This window comes from Passer domesticus, chromosome 5 (assembly GCF_036417665.1).
Source record: "Passer domesticus isolate bPasDom1 chromosome 5, bPasDom1.hap1, whole genome shotgun sequence".
Lineage (NCBI taxonomy): Eukaryota > Metazoa > Chordata > Aves > Passeriformes > Passeridae > Passer > Passer domesticus.
The window spans coordinates 70,726,911-70,747,999 of NC_087478.1; positions in this window are offsets into that span (position 1 = coordinate 70,726,911).

A 21,089-nucleotide genomic window follows, 5' to 3' on the forward strand; every position below is an offset into this window, starting at 1 on the left:
TTTTCTTGGCTTCTGTCTGTAAGGTTGGGTTGCCTTAACTGGAAACAAAAGAAATGCACTGGAATTACTGCTGGGCATCAGCCAAATATAAACTCCTGTAAATCTTGTCAGACCCTACACAGACAGGTGAGACAGTCCAAGCCATGCTGTCGTGGGCTTTTGAGTAAGGTGATTCTCCCATGAAGTCTCTGCCCGTTCCCATACCTATATTTTATCCATTGCATGATCAAAGTAGTTTTGTCAGACCCCACATCCACCCCATGGTGTGCCTTTTGCTGGGAGCTGAATGAAATCACAGGAGACTTAAACTGCCAGGTACCTTTTCATCACAGAGTGCACAAATACACATTTGCCCTTCTGCCCAGCTCTCACACATGCAGAGGCTTCACCACAGTTCTAAGGCAGAATTGTGAAGGCTCCTGGGCATGGGGAAGACATAAAAGAGGAGAGAAGAGGTGTTGAGGTGAGGTGTGGAACAGAGCTAGGGATGTTCCAGCTATGCCTGGAGCATCAGAGGTGTTAAAATCAAAGATGTGGATGTATTGTTTACAGTGTGAGAAAACAACAGAGGAGGGCACACAGTATTTCAAACCTGTTTGAAAGGAGCCTGCAAGGTGTCAGCTTCTTTCTTTTCCTTCCAGACTGTAGAAGGATCCTAGCAAAAGTCTGTTTCATGCCAGAAAATGTTCAGAAGCTTGTCCTCATGGCTCAGCTTTACAGGAGAGCAATCTTTGTTGGTGTAGTTCCCAACGTGGTGCAGCTGCTGCCTGCTAGTCTGGCTAGAAATGTCAGGCCACATAAAGACCTGAGAACAAAATAGCTGTAGACAGGTTTCCTCTCATCTGATTTTGCAATAGAGGCATTATTGCATTTCAATATTTCCATTCCCATTGCTTGCTCTCAGAGCAGACAGTGCATAATTTTACCCTAAAACACATCCACTCCATCTTATATTCTACTACAGTAAGCTGAAGACACTTGATATTCTACATTTTTTACACACTGAACATTCATTTTATGGGGTAGCATTTTCACTTGTCTTCCACAATACAGCCTAAGAACTTTCTAAATATTCATTGAAATAAGATGTCGTGTCTCCCACCTCTATCAAGCTCTGTCATATTTCTTCTATCTAAGCAAAAAGATAAATAAAATAAATACTTTTATAATAAAAATAGTCTGAATGTTAAATAAGTTCTACAGAGCTTAGCTGCCATCTTTCTGAAGGGCTTCTAATGGTTAAATAAGATTTGCCTTTGTTCAGCTCACAATTCCTTGAGTTAAAGAAAGATAGAAATTGTGCAGAAAAATTTTTTTTTGTAAAATTTCAGCAGATTTTCAATGATAAATTAGTTTCAAAGACAGATTAATTCACACATTTCCCTCCTCTAGTTGGATGAACATCTCTGTAGGTATCATCTCATTTATATTTCTCCTATTTCTTTATCAAATATAAACTTCCTTATTAGACTTTTTTATTCCTACCCATGAACTCTATATCAAGTTTAAGAGTTTTAGATTTAGATGAGAACAACAAAGAATACTTAAGAAATATAAAAGGCTGCAAATGTGGTGGAAGAGGAGTTGCCAATTTAAGGGTTTTTTTTAACATAGCGTAGGAAGTAAAATTAAACAAATTACTATAGTGAAGTATTTTGGTTGGTAGAGTTGATTTATATTTTTTCCTCTGTTGGTTTATACTCCCATCTAATTAGTCAGAGCTTAGTATAGAAAACAGAAGCTGATAGTGATTTTCCAAATGGAAAAACAAAGTAAAATTGACAAAGCTCTTTTCAATATTGCTGTTTTAACTCTCCATGGATCATTTTATTCAGGCAGCCTTTAGCATTTATTCAAGTGCTTCATAGATTACTTGAAAAAACAAAGAAGCAATTTGCTAGCTAATACATGAAAGGAACAGCTACACTTACCGAACTTTTAGTCTAAACAATTCATGTGCTTGCAGTTCCCAGTAAGAAGCCCCTGAGAGTTTGCAGGTCAGGCAGTGGGCAGGACAGGGGCACCAAGCCTTGATATTGTTATTTTACTGTCTTATTGCTCCCTGTTTTCTTTCATGGGTTTACACACCAGCTCTCCATGCTGGTGTTTATCCTCTCAGACCCTCAAGCTGCTGTGAGTTCATAGTTTTAGATTCTTTGCTTTATGTGACTGTATGGGCTTCCCTATAGCTCTTTCTCACAATGAAACCTTGCTCTGAAATTTAGCCCCAGATTTTGTACTGGGCTGTATTGGAGCTAAGCCTTGGGCTTCAGGGAGCTGCATCTCTTGTCAGAGGAATTCAGGGAGAGGGCTGCAGCTAAAAACATGTTTGTACTCTATTTATGTACTTTTAGCAGAGATAAGTGCAGTGGTTAATCCCACCCTGAGCTATTGTTTCAAGGCCTCTGCAGGTACAAGATCTCACCCTGGTTGCATGTGGTTAAAATTGCCAACCTGAGTGAGTTGTGCTTCCTCCTCTGATTCAATTTTGCCTTTACCTTTGAAGCATATGAGTTTTCCTTTTAAACAGTGGGAGTACAAATGATAACTCTTCTCATTTTCCTTTTGTTGGCACAGGGGTTTAGCTTCCTGCCCTGTGGAGAATTTTGGATAACTCATTGTCAAGACAACCCTCAGCAGGATAAAGGTCTTGCGTGAAAAATTACATTTTCCACAATGAACACTTTAAAACAAAGCACAAACACACCAGGCAGTAGGTGGCAGTTCAGTGTGGTATCTGATGACAGAACATTTCCACAGAGAAAGAACCTGAACTACAATTGCTCTGTTCCATGAAAATCATTAGGTGCCTTTTCTTCATGCCAGTTGGTTTTCATCATCTCTTTTTCATTATATTGAAATAATTCATGCAAAATGAAAGTAAAAATTAGAAAAAATAGGAGGGAAGAGCACAGAAGAAAACATGCCAAAGTCTTCTGAACAGATGGAGGGCTTGAAGGAGCTGAATAGAGCAAAAAGGAACCCCATGTCATAAATTATGTTGGCCAGTGATTTGGAACAGAGAGCATGTTTAATCCTGTGAGACTGCAATACCTTGCATGATGTACAAGTGCCTCACAGACAGAAATTATTGTCACCATTTATAATATAAATGACCACATCTGTGTAACAGGGTTCATTGCTAGATAATTCCTTATCTGGGCTGAAAAATTAAATTGTATAACAATAGCAGCACAATAGCTCTCTTGGCAATAGAGCTGCACAGTTGTTGAACCAAAACAACTCTCTGCAAGGTCCTTAGTTAGAGACCTCCAAAATGCACCATATCCAGTGCTCCTCTGCTCAACCATGACACTCACAAACCCAGTGGTCTGTAGAAACCACTGTTTGTGCATGTGAGAAAATATTTTTTCTCATTTTAAATGTTACAGCTATTCTTATATGTGGTTCCACTAGAAATCCACATTATAACAAAAACCCTGGGCTTTTTGGGCAATACAGCTGCCAAAGGATCCACAAACACTCTGAGCAGGGTCATGAACCAATATTGGATTTACCAATTAAAGATAAGATTGTCTGAGAAGCCACTGGCATTGGTCACTTTAGGCTGCTGGGAGACCTGTGAGGAGCCTTTGTGAATCTGTGCTGGCTCTTTCTCACACAAAGCACATAAGCCATATTCTGCAGGCTGAAGCTTTTCCAATTTGTGCATGTCTTTGGCCATATTAAGAGGAATTTGAGAAGAGCTTAAGGAGAATTAGAAATTCTTATTCAGAACCCAGTAGCTTAGCTGCTGGTTATTATTCTGAGCTGCTGTTTTTTCTAATATCAATTTCAATGATTTTCATTTCAGAAGAATCATCTTGATAACACATGGGGAGCAGGAATAATATATGGAACTGTTTGGAGGCTACTGGCTTAATAAAAATAATTTCTGTTCAGCCCATCTATTCTGCTAGAATTTTTCTACAGCTTTCTTTCTTTCTGATAATCTATCCCATATTTATTCTGGTAAAATTGGAATTCATCAGATATGAGTTTTAATTCCTCCTCTAGAGTCAATGCAAAGAGAGAGGTACCTGCAAACACTGACTTAGTGCACTAAGACCACAAAGCTCTGCACAGCTTTGAAGGGAACTATTAATGAGCAGAATCTTTGCTTGAAAGTCTAAAATAACACAAGGCTAGGCCAACCTTTGTTTGTCCTATTGAGTGTCTTGTCTAATACCAAAACATTTCTGGCAAATGCAGCACAGTCAGAGCAGAAAGAGTTAAGAGTAATATTTTTTTTGCCTCAGAACTGAAGGTCCACTTTATGGTAGAAAAACCAAAATAATTTCAACATGCAGCCAGTGTAGACTAGCAGTCCAGTCAGGGAGTGAAAAATCAGACAGATAAAAGAAAGCTGCAAAATTTGCTTGGGAGCAAGCATATATGAAATCAGCCATTGAGACACAATTCTGGGAAAATAGGATTGGAAAAAAAACTATGCTTACCCACTGTAAGAGGAACTCTGACCATGGCAGCAGTACTGATGAACCTTGCCACTAACTTTCCTAAACAGTAAATGCAATCCAGAAATCCAGGAGCTGATTGTGATGCAGGTAATGGATCAACTGCTTTTCTTAGAGAGATTCCAACTTTGAAATGAGCCATTTCCTCATAGCATTGGAAGATATAAAGTATGTAAAACTGGGGTTTATTTTGGTAGCTTTCATGTCTCCTTTCATGTCCATGCTGAGAAACTTTTCTGTCAGAGGAGGCTTTTGTTTCCTTGCTCAGACACCCATCAAAACAGCAGGTGCACCAAAGATTTTGCAAATTTCCCTAATTTCTTAAACTGCTGAACACATAAGCCTTATGACCTATTTATGACCATTTTTCCTTGTTTGTTGGACTCTCTCATAACTAGTCTCCTCTCTGTAAAAGATAAAGATCCCCCAAAATAAAGATATCTCATGTAGGAGAAAAGTGTTCCGATTAAAGGTAATTTTTCATTGGATCCATTTCATTGGATCATTAGATTGTAAAACACTTTTTTTTTTTTTGTCTAGGTCACATTATTTTAATACTCCTGCAGCTTTTAACGAGCATAAAGTGTTGCACAAAAAGTGTGCTATGGGAAGAGGAAGGGGATAATATCTTCCTCTACCTGTTGTCTCTGATCCCAGTACTAAAATCCAGTTTCCAGTTTCTGGCACCACAGGAGCATGCTGGTGATCAGTGATCAGTTTGTTGTTCACCAAAACTCCCAAGTTTTTCCTTCATGGTTTCTATTTATCTGTCCAGCCCCCAGTTTACTCTAGTCTATGTGGTTATTGCTGGACTTTCATTTCTCCTTGCTGAAATTATGAAGAGAGTCCACATCTCCAGGCTATGGAAGGCTCTCAGAATGGCAGCCCTACAATCCAGCATATCAACTACCCCCCAGTATGCTCTTGTTTGGCAGCCCATTGGATGGGTATTTTATACTGCCAGCAATTAATGAAGATTCTAAATAATATCAGTGCCAACCACCAAGAGATGCCACTGGTACCCAGATGCCACTTTAAACCTCTGACCATCAGCCTCTTAGGCCAGAAAAAAAAAAAAATCCACAGTTTTCCACTTTATACTCCATCTATCCAAAATACAGTTCTCCAGTTTATCATCATGGAATACCATGCTGACACTTTTCCTGGAGTCAGGGTAAACAACATCTGTTGCTGTGTCTGCTTGTGCATGGATCAAGTCATCTCCTCATGGAAAACAAATCAAGTTGATCAGCTGTGCTTTCTATTGCTAAATCCATCCTGGTTGCTCCCAATCACTTCTTGTCTTTCATGTGCCAGCAAATAGTTTACACAAGAATTTACTCCAAAATCTTATCCAAAACTGAGGTTAGATTCACCAACCTGTAGCTCCCCATTATTGCTTTTCCTCTGGCATGTTTTTTCTCTCAGAGTGAGGATAGATGCCTCAGGCTCAATTAAACACCTTTTCTTTTCCACCCTCTTAGATTTGGATCAGACTCCCTCTTCATTCAACAGACCAGAACTGATGGTGAGAAAAATGCTCATTCACATGGACCTGTGTTCACAGCAGTGAGTCTGTGACATCCTGATGACAGGGAAGCCTGAAGTGATAAATAGCAGAGGGCTGGTTTTGGATTTGGCCTCTTCTTGTGTGTATTGATTCTAGTGAACCCTTTTGCAGGTACTATTTTAGGGTCTCCTCAGATGGAGGATTTTTTTTCTCTTGTAGCATCCATTTTGCTGGATATGAGAAATCTTTGGTTCAGATCTAGTAGTGCCCACCTGTCCTCACATGCTTGTAAAAGGACTGCCTCAAAGTTCCATTGGTGTCTGAATTCTATCTGAATTTCAAACCGTTAAAAATTGAAACCATCTGAATTTCAAACCATTCATTCCATCTGAATTCCAAACCATTAAGAATTTCAGTGAGCACAATTGCTCCTATTAAATAGGTTTGCACACACAGGAGATAATTTCATTCAGAAAAAATATCTTGTTACACAGGAGATCAGTTAAAGAGACTGTATATGCTGGAAACTCAATTAAGACTAATCACTTTTATCCTTCTAAGCTAAGAAAGATGTTTACTTACACTGTCAATGGAAGGACCTGCACATATAATTTAAATCTCTTACATTACTATTTCCTTAGGTATTTTATTTTGTCACATGCTATCTGGCAGTTCAAAGATAAGCAGTTAAACGGGAATTATTTTCATTAAAATGATGAATGAAAAATGAAAAATTATTTTCATTTCATGTAAATTCTTGTACTTTCCAACATCTTGCTCTGCAGCAAAGGAAGCAGCAGGAGGGTAAGATATGGAATCACAGAACCATGGAATTGTTTTGGTTGGAAGGAACCTTAAAGAGTAACTCTCTGCCATGGGCAGGGACACCTTCCATCAGACCAGGTTGCTCAGAGCCTCATCCAGCCTGGCCTTGGACACTTCCAGGGATGGGGCATCCACAGCTGCTCTGGACAACCTGTTCCAGTGCCTCACCACCCTCAAAGTAAATACATTTTCACAAATAACCACTCTCTGTCAGTTTGAAGCCATTCCCCCAAGTCCTGTCACCATATGCATGTGTGGTATGGGACATACTGTGGCAAAATTGACAAATTCCATGTCTACCATGTCAGTGTTTGTATCACTCACTTGAATAAATATGATATATTTGGCCTGGATTTCTTTTGAGTTACAACATGAAGAAAATAATATTACTAGTAAGTGGTTTGCAGAAACCTGACTGTCTTCTATTTCAAACTCAGAGTAGATGAAAAATGCACTGAATTGCCATTGATGTGGTTTTAATGGATTTATTCCTGGAGTTACTGCTAATTAAACTGATATTAGTATTTGGTGTCTCTTCTCATTTTAGAAAAGGTGCAAACCAGTCAAAAACTCTTGTCTCTTATGGAAACCTATAGGTCCTGTTAAGTCATGGTTTAAATATAGTGCTTCTGTAATGCTTATAAGATTCTATGTGCAGTTCAAATTGTAACAACATACAGAATAATCATGGTTCACCCAATGCCTCAAAGCAAAGAGCAGCCTAAACAAACATTCTGAAAGATACATCAGCCTTGAACACTTTATATCATATAGAAAGTAAATTATACCTTCAGCTGAAAGAAGGAATGCAAAAAGAGTGTCCAAATTGGATGTGTCTCTACTTACTGATTGCTGTAAGAGTTTAGCCTTTTATTCATGGATTTATCTTCACAGTAGTAGCACCAGTTAAACTAGTGAGGGGTCAGTGCTCTCTTCTACAAAGACAAGGGAGAAGAAGGCCTTATTTTTATGATGTAAGATGTGAATGCTATTAACAGCCAGGAGAAGAGAAAAGGGGTTTTTAAGGTATCTTTATATGATACACAGAGTCTGTGTTGGCCAGCTCCAACACAGCTATAAGCTTTCTGGTAGCAGGTCTGAATTTAAACAGAAATTACATTAAATTCCTCATTCATTAAGATGAGGAAACAAGAGAAATGGTCTGTGGTTTCTGTCATCCTGTCAGACTTGTAGAGACTGCTACAGGGGCATGAGAACAGAACATAGTTTTTGGGATAGTGATGAGGCTCTCAACTTTGATTGTTTGCAAGCCAGGACTTCATTACTGACTGCAGTCCTTCATTTAGGGATCGTCCCTTGCAAAAGGCATAAAAGAGAAAACAAGCAGAAAACTTTGCAGGGAGAAATATCCCTAGACCTGAGGGCTTCCCCCCACATAGCAACAGAAATAATTCAACACAAACAACTTTATTAGTAAATATCTTCAGCCAGTTCCTTACACATCTGTTCACCCTTGGACTATTCACAATGGAAAAATTAAGCATGCATTGGAAAAAAACAACTCAGAGATCTGGATGAAGAACAGAGCCAGGAACCTCTCCCAGTGTAGCACCTGTGACCAACTATCTCCTATTTAAATTAATTGAACTCAACTGTGTTTTCTTGCATTTATGAAGAGAATAAAATCCATTTGTTTCAGTTGCTGCTTTAATTGCACCCCAGGATCACTGCCTTGGAAACAGTAGGGCATTACCATAAGTACAGTCAGTGACAAAAGCAGCTTTAGGCTCATTCCTCAGCACTCAAGAGTAGGATTCAGGTTGAAGTCACATCCTGGTTTAGCTTAGGAAAGATGAATGTCCCCAGTGGAGTGACTGATTTTTGAAACCAGGAAAAGGAACCCTCAAAGCACAGTGCAAGTTTGTGAGCTCTGTGGTTATGGAAAGCAGTCACAGAGCAAGAATTGCATCCTTCCTGTTTCTCCTGTCCCTTTCAGTTCTGCTGCCTTTCAAGGTCAGGGATACATGTTTCTGCTGTGCTTAGGGATTCATCATCACCTGCTCCTTGCATTTAACATCTTCTTTACTTTAGTCCAGTTGATCTCCATAGTACCAGAGAAAGGATTATTGGCAGTACTGTTATTGTGATTTATAAAAAAATTTATTTCATGCAATTGTTATTTATTCTTTTAAATGTTAACATTCACTTTTGCCATTAGAGGGCTGTATTGTTTGTTACTTTTCTATGTGTTATACATTGCATTCTTGTTTATATCAGTCAAAAACTACCTGTAATGACAGCCACAGCACAACAAGTTCTTGCCTTCCACCCAACAAGTGGTATGGTATTTGCCCTCATAACAGGAGTCCAACAGAAAGAGGTAAATTAGTCACTGTTCCATAACATTACAGAGTTAACCTTAGAGGTCTTTGCTGCTGCTGATCCCTGAGGAGATGATTGGCCTCCTTTCTCAAAGGGAAGCAGATGGAGCAGATTTGTATGGTGATATCTGAGAGGGAGGTCCCAAAGAAATTTGCCACTGGACTGGGTTCAGGATTGCTCTTGCTTCTGCCTGACACATTAAAAACTCCTACCAGTGACTGAGGGGGCTAAGATGAAACTCTGCACACAATCACAGCTGTCTGTCACTTCACAGGTTAGGATTTATTACAGCTTCCTGTCACACTGAAACACTGCCCTCAGTGCAGACAGTCACAGGCTGAATGGGGAAGGGCAGCTGCAGCAGTTTGTTCTTTACATCAAGAACAAATTGTTTTTTCTCCCTAGGAGCTCCTAGGTCCAAGGAGGCCTGCAAAGAATTCTTGCAGAAAGATAGATATGTTTTTTTTTTTTTAATAAATTAGAGTATTTTTTTAATGCAAGCCAGAAGTGATCAGGCTAATTTCATCAGGGTTTTTTCAAGGCAATGGCTGTACCCTGTACTTGTGACCATTAGGAAGTACAGATGCTTAAACACTGGGATTGAGTTAGCACAGTGCAGTCAGCAGAGACATTCACTAGTTAGAACCTGTGCTGTTATATTTTATTTAAATGGTATCCTCTGTCTCATCCCTCCAAAATGTAGGGTTTATTCCAAGCCTGCGGTCCTGCCCTGAACCATCCTGTATCTGTAATACCATTAGCACAAATCTGATTCCGCGCACACTTTCAATCTCCCTCTTAAACCGTGCGAGGTAAACCAGACCCTCTCTTGGCCCTTCTCTTCTCTTGCCCTTTCCCTCCCCTCGGCTCCCCCTCCTTCCCCTTCCCCCCTTTTCCCTCAGTAACCGTGCTGTTCCCGGGGATGGGACCCCCAATAAACTCATTTAATCATCACCCTCAGAAGCCGTGTGCAGTCTCCTTGCCTGCTGCTGCTGCCAGCCAACTCACAGCCTAGGGGGCCCTCCGGGGACACCCCGGGGTGCCACCCCCCCAATAGAACTGCAACAAGAACCCTCATCTGCACATATAAAAATTCAGGTGAAACAGACAGCACTTCCCAAAGTTGCCCAAGCAATGCAGTGCCAAATCCAACTCTGTACACCTGGTTGGATAAAAGACAAAATTATTTGATATTTTCCATTATAGTGAGCTCACTGTGTTTTCTTTTATGACTTATCTCATGCATCCAGATTAGAAAATGTCAAACCATTAACTGATTGTTCTTCTAAGCACTCAGTATCAGAGCAGCACTCCACTGTGTCACTGGGCTTCAGGGGACATTTCAAAGACACAGATGACATGCAGGCACCAACTTTCATTATCTGCGCTAGAAATTGTTTCAGAGGTTAGGGACGTTAGGGGTTCTGATGTTATACATGAGGAGCATAGTTTATCAAAGCACCTTGTTAACCAGGGCACACAGAGGAAAGATTATCGTAAGTTGTCATGAATAAAACTGTGTTATCAATTCAGCAAATCTTTTAAAGGCATGATGGTGTCCCTTGAAATTCAGTACTCCAATTTAGGAGGACACGGTAGCCATGTAGAGAGAGAGAAATTTCAGAAAAAATAGCATTTCAAATCCTGACATTACAAATAAAATTAAAATTTAAAAAAAGTACAGTACATTTTATATAACCAGTAGGACAGTTTAGTTTTAAAAATTCTGCTCTGCTGGTTTTGCATTGTAGTCAGGGCCCCTAGCACACCTCTGCCCATGACATTTGAGTTGAGAAAACGCCTGTGTATAAAAATGACAAAGCAGGTGTATGGATCTCCACAAAAGGCTTTGAGAAAAGTTACCTGTTGTTCTTTCTGCTTCCTAATATTAGACCATACAACACGAAAAAGAGCTTTCAGAAAAAGAGAAGCAAATTTAATTTATCTTCCTAACACGTAGAGCACAACATGTGTACAATGAGCTATAGTATTTATTTTTATGCAAACTAGGTACAGAAAGCCTTGGGTGAGGACAACAGCCAAAAAAAACAAATGAAAAATAATAAATTAAGGAATGTTCCATTATTTTTTTTCTTAAATACAGATTTATTTTTTAGTTTGCTTTTGACAATATCAACATATGGATTAACTCCCTCTTGTCATTATTGGCAGGAATGTTAATGTGTCCTTTTAACACTTGTTGTGGCACAATATTACAGACTGTTTTAAAGAAAATATTAATGGACAGTCAATGACAAAATTCTGCCAGGATTCATGTACAGAAATTAATCTTGATTAGTTTTTTGTGACAAAACCCCCAACACCAATATTTCTAAACTACTGTGAAAATTACATGAATAATTTAAAAATAAAGATCATTAAATGATCATGAAATTATGATACTGGTATCATCAGTAAAATATTGGTTAAATTATTCTTATAATTACATCTGCTTTTATTTGTTTACATATTCCATGGCCTTCATATTTGAATTTTAATCACAGTTTAGGATCCTGGTGTGTCAGATGCGGTAGGTTTGGTGCTGTGTACATATAAATCTGTTTTCTGTTCAGAGAGATTAGAATTAAACTTTATGACAAACCAGATGGACAGAAACAGATGAGAGGAGTAAAAGAAAATAATGAGGCAACATTTGTGGGCGTGCTTGGCTTCTGATCTCAGAATATACCCAAATCCCAGCAGTCCCTGCTTTTGTGAACACCTCATCAAAGAAGAATGGTTGTTAAGCAGTGGTTTTAAAAGGAATGACCAGGATTCTAGGGAAGGCTGTGAGAAATAAAAGATAGGTGAAAGGTCACTGGATGCCTGAATGCATGAAGTTCAGAATTTAACATGGGTGTGATGAAAGTTGGCCTCACAGACACCTGCAGGAGGGAAATGTCAACTTGATACTGCAATAAGACCTGAAGAGCTTGGAAAATTAAAAAAAGAAAAAAAAGTACTCTCTTTGATACAACCCAGAAGGTGAGAGCAATTGCAGAGTGTGAAAGTCAAAGTGATGGACTGGGAAAATGACCTTAGCAGCAGCCTGCCACATGCACACTGGCAGCACAAAAGTGCCTCTGACAGGAACAGACAACATGATGCCACAGCAACTGAATTGTCAGATGGCAAAGCTTTAAGGACTTAAAGGGACAATGAAACTCTATCTTTGCAGTGCTCTGCAAGCTACCACCACCACTGAAAAAGAATCTGTCGCATTTAAAAATAGGTCTTACATGTCAGTGTTAAAAAGCTCTCTAAATTAAAGATTAAACCTAGATTGCAAACCCAAGAAATAGATCACTTGCATCTGTAATGGTGTAGAAAAGGGATGTCTCAGAGGTAAAAAACAAAGATACATTTGTGAGGTAAAGCATGCCAGGAAGCTCTTTTCAGTAGTAAAAACAGGAAAAGGGGAAGATAAAAAGAGTGCAAGGAAGACAAGCTACGCAGTGAGGTCATTGGAACAATTTAAGGAGTTGGGCAAAAGGCAGTCAAAAAGCATCTGCTTTTAACAGGTAAGTGTAATAGTTTTAGAATAGGAAGACAAAACCAATGCAAAAGCCCTCCCTTTGATCAAGTTCCTCTTGGAAGGCTGAGAGGACTATTTATGGAATCAGTAAAATGCTGGCTGCAGTGGGGAGATCCTCAAAGACAGTGACAAGGTGATTGATGGTTGGGGTGAGAAAATCCACTAAATGTGAGGAGAATGGTTCACTGGAGAAGAAAGATAGAAAAGGTGCAGGAAATGTTTTGTGGCATTTATTCCTCGAGTGTCCCAAGTCCAGAAAGAAGACCGAGGGGAAAAGGCAAAGGGGATGAACCAGGGTTGGATTCCAGCACAAGCTGAAATGGGGCAGGAGAGAAAATATTTGTATGAGAGAAAGAAAAATCCTGACAAGTAATTACGTTAACAGAGAAAGGAGAATAAAAGGGAAATCAGGAGGAGGAGTGAATCTATAGAAAGCTAAACTGTAATGAGTGGAAGGAAAGATGGGTGATGGCAGGTCAGTAGGTGCCTCCAGGACCTTAGGTGGCCTACTTGCTGAAGATTTTTAGTAAAAACTACTTAAAGAGAAATATATCCTGGTGATTGCCAAAAACAAAATGTCAGGGGGTCACTGCAGGCCAGCACCTTTGAGAGTCTTATGACCAAGGCACTTCATGGCAGGACAATAGGCAAATATTACAGAGTGCATTTTTGCCTAGAGGACTAGAGGGGGACTGGGTATGATGTGAAAGCCGTGAGTCCAGAACTGCTGCAAAGGTCAAAAGTTATTTTTAGAAAAATATTGAAAAATCCAACAGGAAGCCAGTATTCAGAGAAAGCACTGGGAAATGGAATTTAAAAAATACATTATAAAAACACAACTCTGTCCTGTTCTACTGCGGTTCACATATAATACAGAGAAAAATAATATTTTAAGATTAAATATCTAATATAGGCTGCATTAGCAAGTGTTTGTCATCTTAGTATTTCAGGATCTCACATCCATTGCTCAGGAGTCTATATTTGGAATGAAATGTGACTCACAATATATTAATGGCAACTGAGGTGGGTACAAAAGTGACTCAAAAGGGAGAAGGCAGGGGAGGAAAACAGTGGTGCTCAAATTCCTTGGGGTGGGAATGTGTTTTCCTGTGTGTAACAGGTTCTCACCTGTTTTATGTGGAATGTGGTGACAAGCTGTGTTTTCAGAAGTGAGCTGCATGTCTTCTCAACCCTCCCAAGTCTGGCCACTTTCCTTCACTGCCTGGGTATTTTAAGAACCAACAAATATCCCAGGTTATTTCAAATTATTCTCATATCTTTATATTTATATTTACTTGGCTTCTTTCAGAGTCACTTTCCATTACTGTCCCTTCCTCCTTTCTAGTCCTGTGTAACATATTTCACATAATTTTCTTGAAGCATCGTATGGAATTTGTGCAGTGGTCATGAATAGTGGAAGTGAGAGGAAAAAATATGTAATAACTAAAAATACCTCACAAATAGATATTTTTTATGGCAAGATTCCTTACACAGCACTCATAATGCCTAAGTAATTTCTGGGCATATCCAAAGACAAAGAGCAGGAGAGATTTGTGGATATTTTTGAGGGGTTTTTCAGGCATTTATCTAAGATTCCAGTGGCATCTGTATCTCTGAGGTTGTCTTTCAGCACTGGGAAAATCTCATTCTCAGCACCAGCATCTTTTCTGCAGTCACACTTCACAGACTGTCACCTTGGAAGGTTCTGTCTTCCCAGATTTTGGCCATGCAGTTAAATGTTCACTCTCTAACCTGCTTTTCTAGAGTCCTTCTACAGTTTCTAGAAATAGAAAGATACCCCTACCATGGCACAGAAATTGTACCCAGGATCTTCCAGAGTGTTAAGCTACTTTTGTATGTTTAGCTTGATAAAGGGATGCCAGAAGTTTTGCTCCAGGATTTCTGTAATTTGCAGGCAACATAAGAGCAGTACAATGAGAGCAAAATGCTACAAAAAGAGCAGAGACAGGTTTGGGGTTTATTTTTTTATTGTAATAATTAGAAGCATTTTATGAAAGCATGAAATTACTGTTAACTACATTCTAGAGTTATCCTAATAAAACTAATAACAATTTTTAAAATGAAAAAATAATTTTAATGCTAAAGTCTTCTTAAAATTAAGAAAAAACACAGAGTTTGTTCTGCAAGTGGTTGTATAAACACTCACAAAAGTTCTCACAAAACACCTTTTGTTTGGCTCTTCTGACAGTTCTGTAGGAAGTAATTTGGCCTCTAATTTCTTATCATGGAAGTACATAAAGTAATAGTCCACAGCCTTCAGAATTATCATGCAAATAAATTAATGAGTGTTTCACAGTCACTTAGATTTTAAAATTGTGAGGACTACAACAAAGTAAACTTATTTTTGTTGGTAACGGAATATTTTCAGTTCAACCAGCTGTGCAAAAAAAAAGTGAAAATTATTCAAAAGAGAAATTTGGATTTCTTCCAATACAAATCCAGAAAATAATAGTCAATATTGACTAATAAATAATTACCTTGTGATAAAAAGTAGTTTATGATAAAAGATGTGTCCCCCAAGCTGGCGGACTTTGATTCAAGTTTTACTTTACAAACAAATAGTGTGAAAACACCTCACAATTTACTGTCTAGTAGAGACTGATAAGAAAGGAATTGGAGGCTCAGTTTTGTGTCTGAAGGGACCTTTCAGGCAGCATTAGTAGCATTTTAAGACAGTTCTGTACTGATTTTTTCAGTAATTTTCACCTCTTCATCAAGCAAACAAGCAGCACTACAGTCAATAGAAGGAGAAAGAAAGATCAGTGTGTGCCGGTCCAGCAAAAAGGAGAGAATATGGACTGCAATGAGGATCCCCAGCCATCTGGCACTCTGCAAGTTTTACCTGCAGGCCTAGAGTTAAGGAATGGAAATGCAAAATTAGGATTTGGAAGTCTGTAGTCCCATGGCTCCTTGGAGGGTTGGAAACCCAGCAGATGCTGGTGGGATGCATGGCTCCAAAAGCAACTTTTCCATATTTGTTATCTGGACATCCCTATCCCCTGTCCCAGTGCCAGGTTTGCAGCTGTGCCAGGAGTGACTTTGAAGCCCCTGGTAGGAAAGTGGACATTCAGAAATTTTGTAAATCAGATCTGTGCTTAAATATGGCCTGCAAAGTTGAAACTAAAGCAGGCTTCAATGCTTGTTGTGCAGAGACACAGGCAGGGAAAATGCTCAGCACTGAAGAAATATTCATATTTCAGCCTGTGCTGACTCCCCTGTGGAGCCACTGTGCCAGACTGTGCAGCCCCAATCTCTGGAGCACAAATGCTGGGGAAGAAAGAAAGTGAGGTGTGACCAAGGAACAACTGCAGAAAGAGCTTAGGAGGAAGGGCAAAAACAAGATATTAATACATCTTAAATACCTAATTAGATATTTTTGAAGCACATTAGTAACAATAGGTCAAGGAGAAAGAGTGCAAAGCCTCTGCCAGGTGTCAGAGGGAATTTATTGACGGAAGGATACATTGCCAAAATGTTAAATGTCTAGACTTGCACTTCTAAGGAAGGAGGGAGTGGCAAGTTTTTATTCTTTTAAGAAAAACGTTAATCAAGTGAATTCAATCTTGAAACGTGGAACTAACAGAAGGTAGCAAAAAAACCCAATGAAATTTGAGACTTCAGTATGCAAATCCATGACACTAACTAGGGAAAAGCCAGCTGGGTGTGGATGGAGAAAACACAGTAGGGAATGAAAACTATGGATTATATAAATATAATAAAACTGATGTTTAGTGCACAGGAGAATCTGTTTCAGCAATAAGAAAAATGTTGTAAGAGAAGGACTGTAAACAGGAGGGGGTTTTGAGGCCCAGCATTAATTTACTTTATAATTAAATAAAGATATTTCCAAGAGTCTAATGTATGATTGACCTGCATAGATAAAGAGCTTGAGACTCAAACCATACCCTGAAAAAGCAAGTTTATAGCCAGTAAGGATATTCTTATTTACAACAGGGAATAAAAAGCTTCTCATTTAAATTCTAAAGTTTCATTTACAGTCTCTGCAAGAAGTTCTGTAAATGACCTTTTAAATACTTTTAATTAAAACCCAAGAACATTTTTGTTTTTCTTTTTAACATATACATTGTTTTAAAATTCAACCAGCTCTTCTAATATGAGGTACAGTGTGGTTTCCTATGTATTACATGCAACTTAATCCAAAGGCTGAATTCTGCACTTCTGGATCGAGCAAGCTATTTTGCTGGTAGACTGGACTCTTAATTAAGTAAGATGTGCTATATTTGCTGTTCTACCCTTTACCAAGTGATAGGAGATGAAATGTTAATGGGAAAGCTCTTTTTTTACCTTCAGAAGAGACAGAGGGCAGCCATTTACCATCTTTTGAGGGCATCTGTTTATTTACCTCCATCCCTCAGAGCACCACAAACCATCCAAGGCCCGGGAAAGGTCAGGTCTGTATTGATTATGTTGTATGCTGAGGACAATCCCAATGTAATGCTTTCTGATGGGCTCTGCTGACAGCACTGGGTCTGTGAAGATAAATGCCCACTGTAGTCATTTCATGTTGCTTTTCCCCTTTCCACTTCAAGCAGTTTCTGGCTGCAGAAGTGACATAGATCTCTATCCATTACTAACTTGAAAATCTGATCTAAAGCTCTGTGAACCTGCAGGCAGTGCTCAGTAAATTGGTATTAAAACCCATATGAAGAATTGCATAATCTTTTAAGGAACATTTCATTTGCCAGTGACCTTTTCAGCACTGGAACTAGTTTCTTGTTTGGCAATGATTATTTGCTAGAATAATCCTCAATACTTGCATGTACCCTTTATCTAGCATGAGCCCTGCATTTTTCTCCACAGACCTGTCATATTAGGCTGTGGTTCTCCAGGTGGATGGCTTTAATACAACAAATATTATCAGGATATATTGAGTATATTGTTAGTAAACTATGAACAGGTGAGTGTAGGTGCAGCTGATGATAGACTACCAGCAGTGTGCAGTGACCATAAAATTACTTACTTAGGAAGCTGTTCCAGAAGCAATCTGCTGGGCAGCAGCTTTAAACCCTCAAAACTGCAGAGTCCCATGGATATTAAACCTGGCTTAAAAAGATCACATGCAACAAGTCTGGGTGAGTGTGGGAAACACTGGCTTTTGCCAGGATATTTTCAATGCTTTAGATGTGATTTTGCAGTTGCTTGGGGTGTGGGTTTTTTCTCTTGGCCACATCAAGTAAGTAGTGAGAGAAAATTAAGGCAGCACTAGGGTAAGCAGTGGTGCTGAATTATGTGGCAGCTTGACCAGATCCTCCACTAATGGTTCCTTACCTTTGTTACCAGGAGTATAAAGCTTATTAAAATAATTGCTGACTTTTTTTTCCCCTCACACCTGAGATGCTACAAGAACAGCAAGGAATACTTTATTCCTTCTGAAATTGTCTGAAGGTCCCCAGCTGTGGTGCTGTCATTGGCAGAGATGTCAGAATGAATCCAAACCCCAGGTACACTTCAAGTTCAGATCAAGACCTTTCTTTTTTCAGGAACCTTTTAGTGATACCAGAAGATAAAGCTAAAGGGGGAAAAAATGGAGTCCAGCCACACTTCAGCTTTGCTTTTCAACTTTGAGCTCTTTATGACTGAAATGACTGACACTCTGTAATGCTTTTACACAGGGAAAAAGACCCAGGAACACAGAGTGCTGCAAAGGGTGCTATGAAAGACAGCAGATATCATATTGCTGTTATATTAACAAAGTTAGTAATTAAAAGTATACAGGAATAATGGTTCTCTATGTTTCCAGTGGCCAAAAAAGAGAGCTAGTCTACTCATTCTTTCAGCCATGCTATGGCATAGACACCTGTTGTCAACAACTGCAAATAGATGCGTAAAACTGAATTCCAAGTGTGGAAGTAAAATTTCTCTTGATAAAATATTCTTCTGAGAAATTTTATCAAGAGATGGTCCTCAGCAGAGAGCTGGGGAAGGAAATTATTTTTGTGGCTGTTATTATTCTTAATATGAATCTTTTGAGCTGGAGGTTGAAATGGAAGTTCTCAGACTCAAAAGAAAATCTTTTAAATTTAAAAAGGCTTTGCTGACATCTTATTAGTTCTTTCACCACTTTTTTCTTGGAAAGTCAAGCACATTCTTCATGGGAAGATGAGTTGTGATGAACACGAGGCAAACCAGGAGAAGGCACTCATTAAATTAATAGCACCTGGTCCACAGGTAGTATGTACAGCTTTAAATCCACTGATTTCTCTAAGTCCATCTTAGATACATGTTGAAAAAATCTGGCAAATTCAAGTACTTATTAAGACCCTCATCAAAGACTTTGTCTCAGTTCTAAGAGATATATTTGCACTGTTCATACAAGAACCAATAAACTATGAACATGAACTTAAATATTACTATTTCTGTTAGCTGTGAAACTGCATTATACTGTTACCAGTACTTAATTTAATTTTTCTGCAGTCATTTAGTAATGTTCAATTTGTGTGTTAGGTTGTTGGTTTTTTCCCCTCTATATTTTACCACCCATATGTTTTCCTCCCTTGAGAATTAGTTTGGGATTCACTTCAGAAAAATCTCTTTCTCCCTACCCAGGGATCAATCTGTATTAGAACTTTTTTGCCATGTCAAAACTATACTCCACAGGAATTATGGATTCAATGCCAATGGTTTAAAACAGTCTCCAAAGTGCAATGGGATTTTATGTAAAAGTGCCTTCTATATACCTAAAGAGCCTTCCAGAGTCAGGTGAAATAACATCTTGTCATGTGGCAGTCAATACTGTTGAGTGCTGGTGATGTTATTTGTACAAGGCCCATACTTGAAAACTCTTTCTGTTGGAAGTCCATGATGATATCCATTACTTATGGCAGCAAGTCAACATTTTATATTTTTTAAAGGTTTTATTTGTTTTGGTTGTTTGGGTTTTTTTGTTTTTTGTGTGTTTGTTTGTTTGTTTTTGTTTTGTCTTGGGTGTTTTTTTTAATGTTAGAGGGGTGAAGGGAAAGAATATGTCCCTTCCCATCTGATGGAACAGGAGGCCACAGCAATATTGCAGCCCTTAAGCCTTTGAGAGCAAGCAGTAAAAATTGCTAAACACTGTTGTTATTAGACAGTTCAACCCGATAAAGATGTCTTGGTTTTGTTTAGCAATAACAACAATTTGTATCATGGAAATGATAGCGCAAAGAGGAAATTGAATGTACAGAATAATGGGAATAATAGGATTTGGCCATTGATTTTTACATGAAATAACAGAGGAGGGGAAGATTGGGAGATAAAAAGAAAGAATTAAACAAGCTAGCAACAATATTTTAGCAATGCAGTAAGTGAACTGGAAAATACATGGAGTGGGAAAACTAATTTTCATAACAGAAGACCAAAAAGCAGGCAAAAATAAAAGGAAGTGAATCCACTCCCATACAAAACGCTGCTGTTTGACTACAGCTGATCTGTGATTTAATGTGGCAACAGAACCTCTGCTGTAAGAAGAAACTGAATAAAAAAGAACATAAGGTACAAGTAAGTCACTTAGAAAATTAGTTCTCACCCATTCTCAAGTGTTTTGCATTCGGATTGGAATTTATTATGTGCAGTGTTACTTCTTCACAAGATAAAAACCATTTATTTCTGTGTTTATGAAATGTTCTTGTAATTTATTCTATTGCTCTGTTACCAGCTTTTTATTTTCTTATGCCTGGAATTTTTCTTTCCTCATAGATCTCTTTTTGTTACCTCTTTCACTTTTTTTTTTTCCTGTTAAATAGAGCAAGATTTACCAGGAAGCAGAGGCAAAGTAAACTTGGGGTGATAATTCTGTATATCTCTTCCTGGAACTACAGGGGACAAGACAAAATGTTTTCTGACAGTATCCAATGTTTTCCTCAGTTGGTCTCATTCAGTTCTGACTTCAGGACTTGATCTTGAAATAAGGCAGCTCAAATTTGGAAAGTAAGTTGTTTTAATATCTGCTGTCTCTGGTGTGCCAGCACAGTACACAGAGATGGAAAAAGAAACTGTTCACAGAACTTATTCATCTTTGACTTGGAACACCTGCAAACCTAATATTTGTTTCCTTCTTTTTTATAGTTCAATGGCTTCAAAGTTCTTTTCCCCATCCATTTTTACTGTAGTTGGTCAATCAGCCATTTTCATCTATATTATCTTGTGATCGTTTCCAATGTTTTTGGTGTTATTTACTTCACAAGCTGCTGACAATCAGTTTCTGCCAGATGTTCTTGGAATCAAAGCAGAAAGATGGGCTGAGACTGCAGCAGACAGCTGGGACAAACACTGTCTGGGATTTTTTGCATGTATTTTTTAATTAATATGTGTGAATAAATCTATCCAAAACCATAGTCTGACAGCACGTGATGAAAAACAATGGGCTAATCAGCGAAGCAGTATG